General features: G+C 43.1%; 1 protein-coding gene across 4 annotated transcripts in view; it reads right to left on the bottom strand.

Moving 5' to 3' along the window:
- The window catches only part of fgfr3 (fibroblast growth factor receptor 3), a 61,679-nt gene extending 57,311 nt beyond the window's left edge, over positions 1–4,368 (bottom strand). For all 4 annotated transcript variants that reach the window (XM_061244590.1, XM_061244589.1, XM_061244591.1 and 1 more), the window contains exon 1: positions 3,853–4,368. The gene's annotated coding sequence lies outside the window, so the exon portion shown is untranslated. The remainder of the gene's footprint in view (positions 1–3,852) is intronic.
- Positions 4,369–17,831: the final 13,463 nt, after the last annotated feature.

Genomic DNA, 17,831 nt, shown 5'->3' with positions numbered 1-17,831 from the left:
ATGTTTTGCCAAGATCAAAACGATCATTGCTCTTACACTTAGATCAGTGGTCCTCACTCCTGGTTCTGGAGAGCAGCAGGGTGTGCTGGTTTTTGTTTTCGCCTTAATATCAGCAACCAATTCAGACCCAAGAAACCAGATGAGTTACACTGTGCAATTAACTGCTTTAATTGATCAATTAAGAGCTGAGTAACAACGAAAGCCAGAACACCCTGCGGCTCTCCAGGACCAGGAGTGAGGACCACTGGGTTCATTCGCTCAGTATGGTAGAGTGCCCCCTATGGGTCGACTAAATACATGTAAAATGTTAAAGTAGCCAACATTAACAGCTGAAGGCAGTTGTGGGGGGTTACTTTACTGATATTAAACGGGATTTAAAGAATGAGGGACGCCAGAGAGCATCAATACGCAGGAACTGTATTAGACTGTATCGGCCTTCAGCTTTAACCAGCAGATTCAGCCCAGCATATATAGGCCAAGCCCCAAGGTGTTAAAGGTTTTGTTGATGCGAGAGAACGTGTAGGCTTTATCTGAGTGCTTCCCCGACTCAGAGCGGGCTCATTCGGGGTGTGTTTGTTCCGCCGAGTTTATTGTTCGTATACCTAACTGGGAGGTTTTTAACATTGTGCTAAATTTCTGTGTTCATGCAGTTTGATGCAGTTTGATCGTGTGATCTGATAAGGCGCGGGTGCAACTTGATTCCACACAATGAACCAGTTCTGAAGCGCACACTTTCTATTCCCACGCCGCATTAAAGTGTACTGTTAGGACAGGGAGGGAAACGAATTGTTGTACCATGAGAAACATAACCATGAGACAAAAAAAACTTTTTAGCAATTTTTCCAGCGGCAACCATTTCATTGCCTAACTCACATTTAAACCCCATTCAAGATATTCGACAATTTCATGTTTGAATATATCATTATCCTGTTGGACTGGTCACCACATTTTAGCGTTTCCTCGAATGACTGTCAAAAAAACGAAAATTGAATGTTTGAAATTATCGGTTGGACATCTGTGGCGGTACAATCAACTGCCTATGAACTCGCCTTCTGTCCAAGGACAGCAAAATGTATGTGGTTATAGAAAGGAAATGTTGATTCAATTCAGGAGACAAATAGCGCTGAGTATTTTCAGGCAACCTCGGCACGTCTCCATCATGGTGCAATTATTTCCATTGAGACGATAAGCAATTGAGACAAATTAAAGGAGATTATGGTGAAACAATCCAAAGCTGTTTTCCCAAACATGGGCTTTGGTTTTGCTGATGTTGTTAGCGCAAGGTGCATCAGTCGTATGTTTGGCCCCTTTGTTTAAAACGCGATTATTTGCTAATTTGCTATGGTGGTTTGGATTACTTAAACGGGTTAATGAATTTTGACATTCCGTTACGGTTCATTTAGCTCTGTATCCATAGTGATTATGAATGTATAAACAGTAGATATGCTATATGATATAAAGATAGTCTTCGTGCAGCTTTAGGAACTGTAATGGTTTTTAAACAAAGTAGGCTAAGGCTAAGTTTCTCGCGGGAAAGAAACAAGCTTTTAGTTTTTTTCATAATATTAATCAAATATGTGTGATTGTACGCAATGAAATGACATTCATATGGTGATGCTTAGATTCGTCTTGCGTGGGGTTTAAAACATCAGTTTATGCTCTAAATAAAAACATTATCATGCGAAACGTGGAGAAAATAAGACATACAATAACAGGTTTAAATGAAGGAAAGGGCCACGCGCATCAAGTGTAATGTATTTTAAACTGTGATATGTTCCGAGTTGTCAGGGTATTCTCGCTACATAGGCAATACCATAGTGGTAGTTAAAATGTCAAGCGCTTTCGAGAAAAGTCAATGTGTTTTTTATTCTGAGATCGATTAGAAATGACAGAACAGAGAACATATCACCTGGTGCTGGCATTGGTACGTTCCGTTTATTTAAACTGTGCCAAACGCAACACGCCAAAGTAAGCCGACTGTATATTTCATCGTAGCCTACCTCAAGTTCAGTTGCATAACCCCCAAACTGTATAAGGAAATATTTATATAATTTCCAGATATTGTAGTCTAATACCGCAGTTCCAGCCAGAAGCGAGCGAATATTTTATTGGTACTCAAGGTAATTTGTTTTAGTAGCTCCCTTTAACACCTTTCTTCGGATTAATAGCAGAAGGCAGTCAGTTTCCTAAGCGAGCACGACCAAAGCACTACCATGCTGCAAATTAGAATATCCCTCTCGTTTGTGCATCCGAAAGGTAGCCTACAGCAGGATGCATCTTCCAAGATTACTTTTAAGTCATCATTGATGGTTTTGGAGCGGAGTTTAGGCTGTGCGTAATTTGGATACCTGTCTAATGTGAAAGTTCATCATCGAAGCTGCGGTCATGGGTGACGTATGCTATCTATAATGCAGCATTACATATATGTTCAACCTATATAGCCTACAGTAGGCTGTATAGAATTTGCAACAGTGGTCTTTGTGAAAACGCCCAAGTGAGTCAATTGCAGCGGCATTGGAATGCAGATAAAACACTTATTACACTGAAGAAATATAATTTCGGAATATGTTAATTCAGATATATATTTCCTCGACCACCATTTTTACATTTTGCAGGAGTTGGTGTTTCACTAACACGTAAGGGGAGGACCGCTTGTGGGGTTTTGCGTAATGCCAACTGCCTGACCGTTTGAACTGTGTATTCATTGTTACTCCTGATTACCAGTTGCGTGTCTGCATTTAAAATATTAAAACAAATAGACCCAGAAAAGGCACAATAACTGTAGGATAAGTTGCGGATGGAATCAGTTTGCGCTAACCTGTGCAATATCTGCCAAAACGGACAGGTTCGGCGCCCTGTAACTCCTGACCCAACTAATTTATCGGGTTTACGGAAAGTGAGTCAGGAATTGTCGCTTTGAATTATCTCAAGTATCGGTTTCTCCAGAGCCGATAATGCGGAAGAAGAGTGGATCTCACACTGGCCGGTCGGGGGAGGAGGCGAATAACTACAATATTTCAACAGTCTTTCCTTCATTCCTCACAGTCACAGGCTACACTCCCTTTGCACCTACACTGGCACTTGGCTCTTCATGTACAACTATAACTAATCTATAACCCAGCAACTATAACCAGGTTACATCATGCGAAATTAATCCACAGCTTTGGGTTCGGTAGATTATATCTAGCCTATGTTTTTATGCATTTTAGCTACACATTTGCACGCTTGCTCTCACGGCAAAAATCGCTTCGGCTTTTCAATTTCTTTCTGTAATGCATAGGAAATATTGCAAGCACAGACGAAACGAGGCAGAGTTTTGCCCATCGAGCCGGGAAAGGGGGTTGGAAAATGAATGGTTGATTCATTCGCTTTAACCAAAGAAATGTATCCGTAAAAAAGCGTAAATTATATTAAATCCAATTCACCAGAAACCTCGAGTCTCTCCTATAGGCTACTGAACGTTGAATCTTGGAAAGTATGTTTCCTTCAGGGGCTCTAGACACACGTGTTTGATTACGGGCGCCGCTACTGTAACAATGGTGTGCGGGGATAAAACAGTTCAAAAGGAAACTCTGACAATCATCACGACTCACGTCAGTCAGTATGTAGCTATGCAATAACATTTACTCCTAGTAACTTCATTTGCAAGCTAACAGTTAGACAAATTGGAGGGAAGACAAGGAACTTTATACAAATCAAGCAAAAATGTCCTACATCGATAAGTAGCCTATAGGCTATATTAGGATTCGCAACAATATACGCATACTGTACCAGCAGCAATGTTATGAAAATGGTAATACCTTAATATAAAAATAATACACAGTCAGTTATTCTAATGAGAAAAATTCTTACCAATGGACTTCCAAATTGACAGTAATCCTGATGAAACTGAACATACACCGACGGTCAGTCCCAGTTCTACTTTATAGAAGAAACCGGTTACAAATTTCTTCTCATATAATCCGACCAGATGTGTAATGACGTATAAATGTCCAAAATGTGCTTGAATATACTTTAAATCCAAACAAACAAAACCTCTTGGGCAAGAGGCTTCCAAAAAAGCAGTTGCAACACGAGTATTTCTGGTGGAACAACAATCCCGTGTCACCACGTAGCCTAATCGTCAGAGGCAATTTATATGTCCAAGACGGCAATGTAGTATATTTTTAGATTTCCATTGAGCGTAGTTGACTGTACCTTCCGAATCGAATGGTCCGTTCGGCTCTTAACACTTTTTTAGTTTTTTTGGTTGAGTGAAACAACGATCACACTCTTCACTTGCACAGCCGTCTCCTGTCGGAGCTCTAGCGGAGTAATGTCCGTGTGCTCGCTGGCTGAAGGGAAAGTGCGGGTGCTGTTGCCGATCCGCATGTTAGAGAGTGTGTGAAAGCTTGGCTCGCGGACCAGCAATAACACTCCGGAGCTGCAGCCACCAGACAAAAAAAATGACCGAGGATCAGATTGCAGTCTCTAGACCTACTACGAGTGCTGCGCTTGTACCAGCCCCCTCGAGAGTCAGAGAGGCAGCAGGCGAGCAAATTTTTGAAGAGAAACGGGGGGAGGAGGCAGTTGGCACCTCCCTCCACAGTACGAAGAATCAATCAATAAATGTTCTGGCTGAGTCAACTTCGTTCTGCGTAGGCAGCGCCGTGCTCTCATCATTACGAGGGAATCGATTATTAAACATGCCAAGTCAATATCGGTCAGTGTTCAAAGTTAGTCTGTCCGTCTCCACCTGCCAATCTCGCGTATAAAACTGCAGGTCTCTGTGAGAATTAATTATGCTGGATCGGTATTGGCGATAGCAGCTAAATGTACAAATTAATGCCGTGAATGCAAGACTTGGCAAAATGTAGCCTATGTATTGGCGACGTTAAGAATTTTGAATTGTTCCGATAGGTAAACGCACATTCAGTAATGTCAGAGAATATGGATATTTGAAATTGCAAGCTGCTCTGTGATGTGCGTGAATAAGTGCCACCCACCCGACTACTCAAAAAAAAAACTCACAGCAAAACCAAATCACTTGTACATTATTGTCACACACGTATTCTCCTGCTTGTCTTGAAAGCCTTGTCGCAATATGTTATCTAACCTAGCCTACTTCATTATCTAACTTTAAAGCTTTGTCTCATGCCAACATGTTATATAATATATGCTATGCATTTTTAACCATCTTTTATACTGAAGCTGCTTATGATGACGTTGATTGTTTGGGATAGGCTACATAGGGTAAGTTTACATGATGTTTAAAGACATGGAGCCGCCAGTAGTTAAATCTCAGCGAGCTGCGCCAATAACCCCCCAGCAAAGACTCTCTGCCAGATAAGATACACAAAACTGTCAATAACGCAGAGACGCAGAACTATTACAAAAATCTCATTATGCAACTTCTGCCGTCTAAAATAACTACACCTTTCTTTAGTGCACGCACCTAGTACGACTGTAGTCTGAAGTTTCTTATTAAACGCTTGCAGACTTCTTAACTCGATTTAAGATTTTTATTATATTTTTTATGAAAGTTATTTTCTTATGGCTCCCCGTTTATAGGTATACGTTCTTATGTCTTGGTATAGGCTACGTGTGTGATCCGGATTAATTCATGAAAAAAATGTGATTTCGGGGTGGCTAAAATGTTGTAAAACACTGCTACAATGTCCTTGAACATTCTAACAACAACTAAAAATCTAAACCTTCATTCAAACCTAATTGAAACATTATTGTCTGTAACCTCCAATAACAGATTCATATATTTTTTTACATCAGGATAAGAGGCGCATTATTTAGCCGATTTGTAAACATTGATTAAAATAAACAAATCGCAGTGCGAAGCGTAAAACTCTGCCACTGCGCTGGAATGTCTCAAATTTACTGCTACGACAGTTCACCGACGTGGGAGAAAGGCAGTGAGTGAACTAATCCCCCAGACGTAGTTTTGGGACCAAAACTTCGAAGGGCCAGGCAGTGACAGTTTTACAACCAGGCGAACAATTACCAGAATCTATGAACTGATGATCCCAATCTCACAGAAGGCCTGGGACTCGCCCGACCCCTGCCGCTCCAGTGAACATTTTTTCTCTCTCTACTCCCCCTCCCCGCGCATTCCCCTCCACCGCTTTTAAAGTTTAAGATAATGCAAATGCCAGTCGGTTGAAATAATCCAAGTATCAATCACGCAGCGTTAATCTGTTAATGATTGAACGTCGGGGGGACAAAATGACCGAAACATGAACTCACATTGTTTGAAATCTTTTTTGTTGTTGTTGCGTGTGTTGTTGCCGTTGCAAAATAAATCTTGGTGTTCCTCGTGTTAACGTTATCTATATTCTCATCTGACCACAACACAGCGTAGGCTATGATCTGATTGTTAAATAACTCACATTCAGCACCAAACCATTCGTATGAGTTCATGGAATATTTGTTTAAAATGCGAAATCACAGCTGTGAAAAACTAAACCTTCGTGGCTCCGCAGGCAAATACAACATTTACCAATAAATAGCTGAAGCGATATGTTTGGATTCTCATGCTTTTAAAATGCTCACATGTTGCAGTTAATTCGTGGACACAGCGGACACCGCGAAAAGCCAACACAGCGTTTAGGTGGCCAAACACAGATGCACAGTGCCTGTCAATCAAGCTCCTAGCGTCAAGCTTCTCCGAGATTTACAGGAAGTTTCCCGACTTTATGACATCATAAAATTGCTCCGTCAACAACAAATGAGAGAAATGACACCCATTGGCGCCTTTAACAGCTTTTAAAAAAACTAAATTACTGCTACTATCACACTCTTATTACATTGCCAATTGGTTTGCCTGCTAAATGGGGGACACGGCTGATTTATTGTCACAAGCTGCTATTTTTATCATAAGGATCCTCATTCTAAACGTATTTGCAACACAGTGGTTTTATGACCTGTCAAGTTTTGAATTGAACTAACAACATTCAACATTAACATGTGGCCATTTTAGTGCGATTGCTAAAGTTATCATCAAATTACTATCACGAGTTGTAAACAGCTAATAGGCTGTCTTATTCACTGGAGCAGAAAAAAAACTGTTTTTACAGTTAATCTAACACAAACTATCTAAACTGTTGTTGTTGGAACTATTATTTAAATGACAAGCCCCTTTGCATTTCTCCAGAATGTGTTTTGTTAAGCTCCATTTGCTGGTCATTTGTGGATTCAGTTGTCCTATCTTAGGTGATCCATTCTGTCTATCGGCCAGCGGTTCTGCTTCTCTTCAACATCACATCAAAGAGAATGTTATCAGTAAACATAAGAAACACGCAGTTACCCGTTGCCAAGGCTGCCCTGCGCCCCCCCCCCCCCCCCCTCTCTCTCTCTCTCTCATTTTACATCCAACACGCAATTTAAACAGTGACTCAATACTTACTTTCGATAATCTTAAAGTTTTGGCATTTATACAAACTTAATATCTTCCTAATTCCAGACACATATCCCCTATTTTCTTTCCTCAAATAATTACTTTAGTTTTCTTTGTCAATATGCTTATTTGACTACATGAGGTATATGCTCAGTGAGCACTTTATCATGTATTTATTAGATTACATTTTTTTAGACTTCTACTGCGGTAGCCTATCCACTTAGAGTTATGATGTGTTGTGTGTTCAGAGATGCTCTTCTGCACACCACTGTTGTAATGTGTGGTTATTTGTGTCACTGTCACCTTCCTGTCAGATTTGACCATTCTGGACATTCTCCTCTGCTGCTCACTGGGTTTTTTTGCACCATTCTTTGCAAACTTGAGACTAGTGTGGGTAAAAATCCCAGGAGATCAGCAGTTTCTGAGATATTCAAACCACCCTGTCTGCCACCAACAATTGAAATCGAAATTACATTTCTTCCCCATTCTGATGGTTGATGGGAACATTAACCGAAGCTCCTGACCTGTATGTACATGATTGTACGCATTGTGCTGCTGTCACAATTGGGTGATTAGATAAATTAATAAGTAAGTGTAATAAAGTAAAAATGTTCCTAATAAAGTGCTTGGTGAGTGTATGTGTCTGTAGATGTTTAATTGTCGCTATCACTGGATATTCTTACAGCTTTCCATATATAAATTAATGTAAAGGCTATTAATCATTGCACCTTCATAGATTAACAATGAATTAATTCTGAATACTGCAGAAACCTAGCATATTTTGTAAGATGACAAACAAAAGCTGAAGCATCCACCTACAAAAGAAAAAGTGAAATGGATATAGTAAATTTTCCTTTGTGTGCATTTTGTGGGAAATCAGATGAATCAAAAGGAGTAACATAGACAAAGTGAGTGAGAGGAGGGAGGTCCCCACACAAAGAGGACTGCTGAGTCAGGACAATGACCAAATGACCTCCACCCCCCCCCCCCCCACCCCGCCATCTGAGGTTACTGGCTAACTGCCCCCTGAACAACCTTTACACTCACACACTCTGAAGCTGACTGACGGTGCTGATCACCCCCCTTCAGTTCAGATGAACATGTACACACACAGACACAGTGGTGTTTACCTTTTCAAATCTCTCATTTCTTTAGTTGGTATCTGTTTCTCTGTCTTTCCAGCAACAAGAGAGATAGAGAGAGGGGGGAGAGTGAGGAGAGAGATAGAGAGAGGGGGGAGAGTGAGGATAGAGATAGAGAGAGGGGGAGAGCGAGGAGAGAGGGGGGAGAGTGAGGAGAGATAGAGAGGGGGGAGAGTGAGGAGAGAGAGAGGATAGAGAGACACAGAGATAGAGAGAGAGGGGCAGCTTTCCTTTGATGTGCCTTTTATGTTTTTGTTCAATGGAAAAAACAGCAATTAAAAGTAAATTTTTATCAATTGTGAATACATTTATTCGTTTCTTTAATCTCACAATCTCAGACCCACCAGGTGTTAGGCACAGCGTTTAAGAGGTGAGAAAAGACCCCCCCCTCCCCCCACTTTCTGTCTTTCACAGTGCGGTGTGTCAGTTCCTGGAGCTGGTTGCTTGCTCGATGCAGTCATTTAGGGCCACAGCCGTCCCTGGGACACAGTAGCGTCCTGTAGCCTGTAGCATAGTGGCTAAGGTACATGATTGGGACCCGGAAGGTTGGTGGTTCAAACCCTGGCGTAGCCATGATAAGTTCAGCACTGTTGTTGGGCCCTTATGCAACGCCCTTAACCCCACATTGTTCCAGGGGGGGATTGTCCCCTCCTTAGTCTAATCAACTGTATGTTGCTTTGGATAAAAGCATCAGCATAATATTGTTCGGGATACCAGAACCCCAGGACAGGCTCTGTCAGTTCCCCATGGGGAGTAGAACTCCCCTTCCAGGACAGGCCTGAACTATACTCATTACAATCGGCATTACTCGCTGTTCCTCCTCTTCGCTGGGGTTCCATTACGTCCAAATTAGTAAACCCCAGTCAGACCTGCGAGCAGATGGCCCATTCTTACACTCCACTCCTGCGTCTCTGCCCGTTAGCCTCCACAAAGCAGATCACACATGTGTGTAAACACGCTCCGTCGCGCAGTTAGTTTTAATTAGATTACGCGTGGGGCGCGAGAGGGACAATGCACACGCACTGCGTCCAGAAACAGTGGAACACACACATGAGTGTCACTCGTGTGACTGTGGACCGCGTCCTGATTCGCCAGGGTATGGCCACGCACTCACCACACCCGAAACTCATCACAGAGGTTTCCCCTCACCCTCATGCTGTCTGTGCCCCGTACAGATAGCAGAGAGTACATTTATCTAGCTTTTATCCAAAGCAACTTGCAGTTGATGAGACTAAGCAGGGGCTAATCCCCCCAGTTAAGGCAGCTGATCTTATTGTGGCTACACTAGGGCTTGAACCACCAACCTTCCGGGTCCCAGTCCAGCACCTTAGAGACTAGGCTCCAGGCTGCCTGAATTGACCCAGCCACAGGCATAAACACTCCATGCACTCGATTACCACCACAACCATTGCTGTGATTTAGGTTGGAGCCACAACATTCTGGCTCTGATAGTTAAACAGAGTTTGACCAGAACTTTTCTAATCAAACTGTGCGTTCCTGAGAACTCTTAGAGATGGTGCTGAAGGTGTGGTCCATTCTTCAGAAAGAGGACAGGGTGCCCCTCCCATGGGGATAATTATCTTGCCCGATTTGTCTTCAGCTGAGTCAATAGCTGCCTGGCTTTTGGAGTGGCCCTATGGGGATTTTGTGACCTTTAGAATGTGTTCCAGTGCCAATAGATGATCTTACATCGTGTGTTATAAAAAGTTGAGTTGTGTGGCCCAGGGTTGGTGTGGGTGTGCCCTGAAAAGCCTGCAGAGAATGTTTACACCGGAGGCCCATCCTGTCAACACAGCACCCATCAAACCACACGGCACATCCTCAACAAAGCCCCTCAAATCACACAGCACATCCACAACACAGCCCATCAAACCACACGGCACATCCTCAACACAGCCCATCAAACCACACGGCACATCCTCAACACAGCCCCTCAAACCACACGGCACATCCACAACACAGCCCCTCAAACCACCCAGCACATCCTCAACACAGCCCCTCAAACCACACGGCACATCCTCAACACAGCCCATTAAACCACCCAGCACAAACCGGAGGGGAAGTTTTTTAGTCTTCTAACAAAATTACTTTTTCTCTCAAGTAGGAAATATTAGCTTGTTTTAAGTTACTATTCGCTTGAAAAGTGAGACTGTCTTACTCCATTGGCAAATCTTAGAATGAGTAAAACTGTCTCATATTTTTGTCTTATTGAACAAAAAGTAATATGAATCAGATTTTAAGTCTAAATATAAGGCTAAAATACTTAAGACCGGCACATTTCTTTGCAGTGTACCAGAAAAATACATTTGCCCTGCTGAAAAAATGCCTGTACTTTCACTTACCGTGTTGCCACCTTAAGCTGTCCAAACTCTCAAAGGGGGCCCTCATAATTAATGTTGTCATAGATCCCGGGGAGGCCCTGTGCCTGTGTGAATTTCACTGAAACTATGTCACTATGTCACTTCAGGATTAATAATTATCACCCCCCCCCCCCCCCCCCCCCCCCCTTGCATCTAGGTTACACACAATGTAACCGCACCGTAAGATTTTTAATGAAATCCCCCGCCCCTCGCCTCTCTCTTTCAGAGTAGCATTGAATAATGTTGCTATGTGCATAAGATTTTTAATCATAACATCACACCCTCCCACAGGGTGGAAACAGCTAATGAATACAGTACAGCCCACACCAATAATTCTGTCCCCATTCGTACATGAAAACATGACGATGTAAAAGGTCATTTTTGAAGGTTAATAAATGGATAATGAATGTCTCTGCAGTAACATCTGGTTGGTGTGGCCTTGTGGAGTCAGAATGCTCAATTTATGTTGGTTATCTTCTCAGGATCAGAGCAAGGATGCTCTGCAAAAATACAAAAAATAAGTTAAGTCTCAATGCTGATTAATCCTGCTTTGTGGTGCATAACCCTTTTGGCTTTATTTACTAATGAGGGGGATCACCATTAGCAAAACAATTCAGCGTCTCCACCCTTATATGCCAGCTCATGTTAAACTCTATATAAGAATGGTAAAGTTGACACATGATTTTTATGAGACAAAGCTAGATTCAAGTAATATTTGTGACACATCAAGTGTGTGTGAAAAGTGTGTCTTAACAAGTGTTTTCTTTAGTATTGTAATGAGACTTAAAATTTAAAAAAAGTTGCTTGTTTTAGGGTAATGTTTGCTTGACAAGTGAATTTTTCTTACCCCACTAGTAAATCTTGTAATAAAATTAATCAAAGCCGTCAACTCATTGTCAACAATTTTGTCTCATTTTACAAAATAGAAGTGAAATAATCAAAGATTTAAAGTTTAAATATAATATACTTGTTGAGGTCAACTTATTTTTTTGTTTTGCAGTGAAGTTACTTTGCCAAACTCTTTGTGATGAAAAAACTCAATTTCCACTTCACTGGGAGTCAAAGAGGAGAAGAAATACTGAGTGAATTCAGGTCAACGTCTGACTACTCGAGAGTACCATGACTGAAGATGGCCGAGATCGGTGCATACTGATGACAACAGTCCTCTGTGTACATCTGCATCCATAGCAAAGCACGGAAACAGGGAATTTAATATAGAACCTCAACCTATCTCTGAACCTAACAGAGAGTGTTCACCGGTGACAAAAACAGCACTTAAATGACAGTTTATCAACTTTGAAATGCTCTTAATCCAAGAAGGAATCTGATAAGATGATCGCACTGGAGTTAACATTCCTCAAATGCATGAATGAGTTCTGGCCCAGTGAGCTGTAATTTAAGAAGATGCTTCCTCTTGATTGGCTCTTGTACATTTTTGATCGCTGACTTAAGGAATCGTTTTCCCTCCAGTCATCACAGGAAGACGGGGGGGTGCCGTTCATCAACCCCCCCCCCCATCCCGAGCTGAGCCCCTTTCCCGGGGTTTAACGGGATCTCCCCCAGCTGTAGTTGTTTCTGCAAACCGAACGAAGAGGTTCACAGCTGAAAGCAAACACACAGGAAAAGAAAAACAGAGCCCCCCTCTTGTGTTTGGCCAAGCACTTTCAACCCCCCCCCCCCACAAAGAAAACCTGTCCTGTGCTCGAGTGGCGTAGAGAAGGAGGGGAAAAACAACCTGGAGAGATTTAAAAAAAAGAGAGAGGGAGTGAGAGATTAACGTCCTTTCTTGCGAGAGTGAAACCTGGGGGGTGGAAAATGACCCTCTGCTGCTGAAGCGACAGCCTTCAGTGTAATGGCTGTAAACACAGAGTGCTCTGGCACACCGGGCCCCAGACACTTAGGGTACTCACTGCAAAAACAAGCACAGGGGAGAGAGATGGATGGATGCACTCTCTGAAGAAAGGTATAAAAGAGGGGTGTAGCCCTATAGGTACATAAAATTGTACCCCTAGCCATCGGTTAAATGATTCATTTGTCATTTTTTGGCTTGTAAAAGGTACTTATTTCTACTAAAAGAACAATGTTGTACCTTTCAGGGTACACTCAGGACATTTGTTCCTTAAAGAACAATGATCTACCTCCACTGTACCTTTATTTCTGAGAGTAGGTGGGTAAATGAATGAATGGATGAATGAATGGATGGATGCAGCAGATGGAGGGTGTTTGTGTGTGTGTGTGTTGGGAGGGGGCAATTAAAAATTGGACACTGAATTCTGTCCAGTGCCCCCCCTCATTCTGAGTGGTTGATTGTGTAAATAAAACCGGCTCCGCACTGTTTTCTTACTGCTAGACTTCGATATCTCGGGCAAACAGCAGGCCTAAGGGCCTGGCGCAGGACTGAAGAATCGAGATATCCGGCTGTGGAGTATTAACTACGGGCAGACAGGAGGTTGGCCGACTGCCTTTATTGAATCTGAAGAGCAGTCATGCCCTCGACTAAGATAACGCCCTGCGCTGATTAGGTTTCTGAGAATAACAACAACAGAAAAAGACTGTACACAAACCAAATGTACCGCAAGGCAACCATTGTTATGAAAATGTGTCTTGCATATTTGCAATACGCGCTTGCGCTGATCACAATAGGGAGGAATTCAATAGGCGGTGCTTCAAAACTGTACAAAGCCTTATTGTGATATTTTTAAAGAGGATTTAAATTTAAATATAAGTTCTTTGATAGTCAAGATGTTTTGACACGTCTGAACAAAGCGATATGGGCCTAAATGGTCCGTGAAGGAGGGAGGGTACTGCGATGTTATTATTGCAGATTTGCGGCTTCCACACTGGTTCTGTATGAGGGTGAAAGCAACAATGGTTTTAAAAATAGGTCTTCAGGAAGTGGCACAACTGGATGTTTTAATTGAGAAGCCTGCAGAGAATGCCCGTGTGGATCTTTATTAACCCACAGCAAACAGGAACCAGCAGGAAAATTGCCTTTTTGCAAAATGAAAAAATGGCCATTTTGAGGCTGAAATATTAGGAAATTAAAGCCTATTCTATCTGATGTTTGCACCATGTGACAGTCAGAACATTCTGTAACCAAGGTAACAACGCAGGGGCGATGTACAACACAACACAACTATATGCATTGGAATGATATCCCCTTATATTGCATCAAGCTATCTTGAAATTTAATTTAATATACCGGCTGTCAGCTGTAATTGAAAACCATGGATATTCAGTAAACTGAATAATATTCAGATGTGGTAATTATTCTATGTTTGCTGAGAATTCGGGGCCATGACAAGAAAAAGATGCAGGACTACTATACATTCATATTACATTTTCCATTTATTACAAATATTTACAAATATTTGCACAAATGTGTCTGTCATTTTGTTGAGGAATAAGAATAAAGCCTAAGTATTTGTCTTTTGACATGAGCTGGATGTCTAGGATGGAAATAATGGAGATATTGTGACTAAGGTTCAGTTTTTGGTTTAATATCTGCTTTTACATGCAAATATAACTGATTAGACTAAGCGGGGGCCAATACCCCCCTGAAGCAATTTGGGGTTAAGTGTGTGCTGTCAGCTGTACTGATCTTATTGTGGCTACACTGGGGCTTGAGCAACCAATGTTCCAGGTCCCAGTCAAACACCTTAGCCACTAGTCTACAGTAAAATGCTCAGGGTTTTCCACCTGGGGTTTAAGCTGTGGTACAGCATGTAGTGAATTCGCACTGTGATGTGACATCTTTGTAGGATGTGCTGTATAAATGCATTCTCATTAGATTTGACTACTTCAGCGTGCTGTAAGGAAGCTCAGTTCAGTTTGTGAAAAGCGTGGAGACATTGCAGCGCGTTCTCGAGGTCTTGTGAACGGCCCAGGTAGCTGTGACAGGCTGCCGCTGTTCGCCAGCTCCTAAAACAGCGACAGAGACCGACCGCTCTCCCCGGAGCACGGGGGGGAAGGTAGGAACAGAGGATCCGGTTATATAAGCGTGTTACCTTTCACCCGAACATCGTTTTCAGTCAGAAATAAAACCTAATCATCATGCATATTTACACAGGAGGATTGTCCTTTTGTCTGGGTCCAAACGGCGGAGAGAGAGAGGCGCTTTTAGAGAGATGAAAGACCGCGTTCTGCTTCGCTCCGCTCCTGCGCTCCTATTTTTAGCACTTTTTTTTGTAAACTACCCCTGATTCACAATCACCATTAACATCAAATAGCTGCCACGCGAGGCTCGGACAGAGACCCGGAGATTTACATTCGCCAGCGCGGCGAAGGAAAAGGAAGTAAGAGGGAACTGACCCCAGATCTAAAGCCTCTCCCCGCACCGCTTTTATCATCCGCTAACAACAGCGGGGCCAAAACGACTCTCTCTGAGCAGCCCTTTCCAGTTCTGCGCTTAACAATGTCTGTCCGTCAGCTTAAGAAAAGAAAAAGAAAAAAAGGTTTTGAAATAGCTGGTAGCTGGTTGACCAGTTCAGACCGGCTCCATACACAACATGGCTTGACCAGCTCAAGCTATGCTTTGAAACAGCTGGTAACTGGTCATTTAAGCCGGTCACAGCTGGATTTTACACCAGGGAATGAAAGCAGGAAGTAAGTGGAGGTAGGTAAAGACAGGGGGACATTGTGAGTGACTTGGGGGGGGATTAGATGAGCTGGTGGTGGACATTGGGAATAACCCTTGGGGGGGCACTGGGGGGCACTGAGTGAGCCAGTGTAGAAGTTGTGGCAGCTGTAGTATCAGCCGTGTTCTCTAGCGCCCATGGGGTCAGGTGGAGGTCTCGGGACAAGATGGTGGGATGAGGCACTCTCTCTGAACCCATGTGGGGGTGGGCTACGGGCCAGGTCGAGCTGCTTGGATGGGGCTCCCTCTCTCTCTCCCTCTATCTCTGAATCTCTCTTTCTCTCTCTCTCTCTCTCTCTCTCTCTCTCTCTCGCTCTCTCTCTGAATCTCTGAACCAGATTCACTGCATTTGGTGGATGGCAGCCAGTCTGACCAGTTTCTGAACTACAGTCTGTGTCCTAAAGAGAGTTCAGCGTAGTTACGCGTCAGTACACCACTACAGAGGAGAGAGATATTCACTAACACACACACACACTCTCTCTCTCACACACACACACACTACACACACTCTCTCTCTCACACACACACACACACAGATACATTTCTAGCACATTATTCCTTACGATTACTTCTCAGCATGTGCCATTAAATTAGTTCAGCTCACTCACTGACCCATCCATAAAGCAGTGCTTCACACACAGATTTAACAGTACAATACACTCAGGTGATTCATCTCTGCTGCTAAAACACTCCCTGGCCAATCAGCAAATCTCCTCTCAGCTCCCTGAGAACTCCCCTCGTCAATTAGAAATCAACTCTCAGACTCCTGAGAACCCCCCAGCCAATCAGCAATCTCCTCTTAGATCTATGAGATCTCCCCTGGCCAATCAACAGTCTCCTTTCAGATCCCTGAGATCTCCCCTGGCCAATCAACAATCTCTTCTCAGATCCCTGAGGTCTCCCTTTCATAACAACCCCTTCCCACTAACATGAATGTTTTAGCTTGTGAGTTGAGTTTTACACCAATAATTTGGTGATGAAGCATCACAACCTCGCTCAAACTATTATTAGACAGAAACCTGCCTAACCAATGGCTAAAATTAAAAGAGGCAACACCTCGTGTAGACGCATGAGACATTTCACCGGTCAACCCCCCCCCCCCGATGACGTTGATTTGATCATGTGAGATGGAGGGTAGCCTTGGGACAGCCACTCTCCAAAAGGAGAGAATGCACAATCAATCAATTAACACAATCAACCAATCAGCTATCAGGTCTGTAAGTGACCCTGGTCTTGGATAGAGGGGCAGATGTAAGTACTCCTGGCCTGGAGAGAGGGGGAGATGTAAATACCCCTAATCCTGAAAAAGGGGCAGATGTAAGTACTCCTGGTCTGGGCGGTTGCACTGGGGTTAGAGTGCAGTTGCTTCAGGTCTCTGAGAGGCAGTGTTTAACCTGAACACTGTGTGGTCTGTACTAGGCCTATGAACAGGGCCTCTGTTATAAAGGCCCCCAGATCTGCAGTGATATATGAAAAGCAAAACTCACTGTGGCGACTGTCTGAAAAACTCTGGAAATTTTTTTTTCCAATTATTAACGTTTAAAAAAAGAAAAGAAAAACGGTTCTGGCTGTTTCCGAAGTTAAGGAAACAGATCAGGGTGTTTAACAGGCTGATGTTGTGGGTCAGTCTCCCCTGCTCCATTTTCCTCTGAAGTTCAGTTCAAATCTGAGTTTAAAATAGTGGGCAACAGTTAAAATTGGAATAGATGCACTTAAGATGATGGGTGACTTACATTTTGAGTCAAAGAGTTTAAATGATGAGCGATAGCCGGGGAAACTGTCTGTACATCAGTGTTTACGCCGGGTGGTTTTATCCAGTTCGCCCGTGCGGACGTCCTGGGGCCGCGGCATGAGGCTAAATGGCTCCGACTGGTTGCCGTGGCGTTCACCCATGATCCTTCAGTCCTGTCGACCATCAGAGGGGTCAGGAGTTCAGCTGGACAGCCCAGCACTCCTGAAAAGGAGAGAAAGGGGAGCTGTGAGGAGCTTAAAATGGCCTCCTCCCCATCCCGAAAAGACTACCCCCCCTCCCCACGGACACACAGACACACACACGTAACAAACACTCACACATGCACACATGCACTCACACACACACACGCAAATACATTCATACACGCTCACACACTCACATATACACATACACACACTCTCATACACACACATTACACACACACACACTCACATATACACATACACACACTCTCATACACACACATTACACACACACACACTCACATATACACATACACACTCTCACACACACACTCACTCACTCATAAGCACTCTTACACACGCACACAGAC

Source organism: Conger conger, chromosome 6, assembly GCF_963514075.1.
Source record: "Conger conger chromosome 6, fConCon1.1, whole genome shotgun sequence".
In the NCBI taxonomy this organism is placed as follows: domain Eukaryota; kingdom Metazoa; phylum Chordata; class Actinopteri; order Anguilliformes; family Congridae; genus Conger; species Conger conger.
The sequence above is the reverse complement of the archived record's forward strand: the minus strand, read 5'-3'. Positions and strand labels throughout refer to the sequence as shown.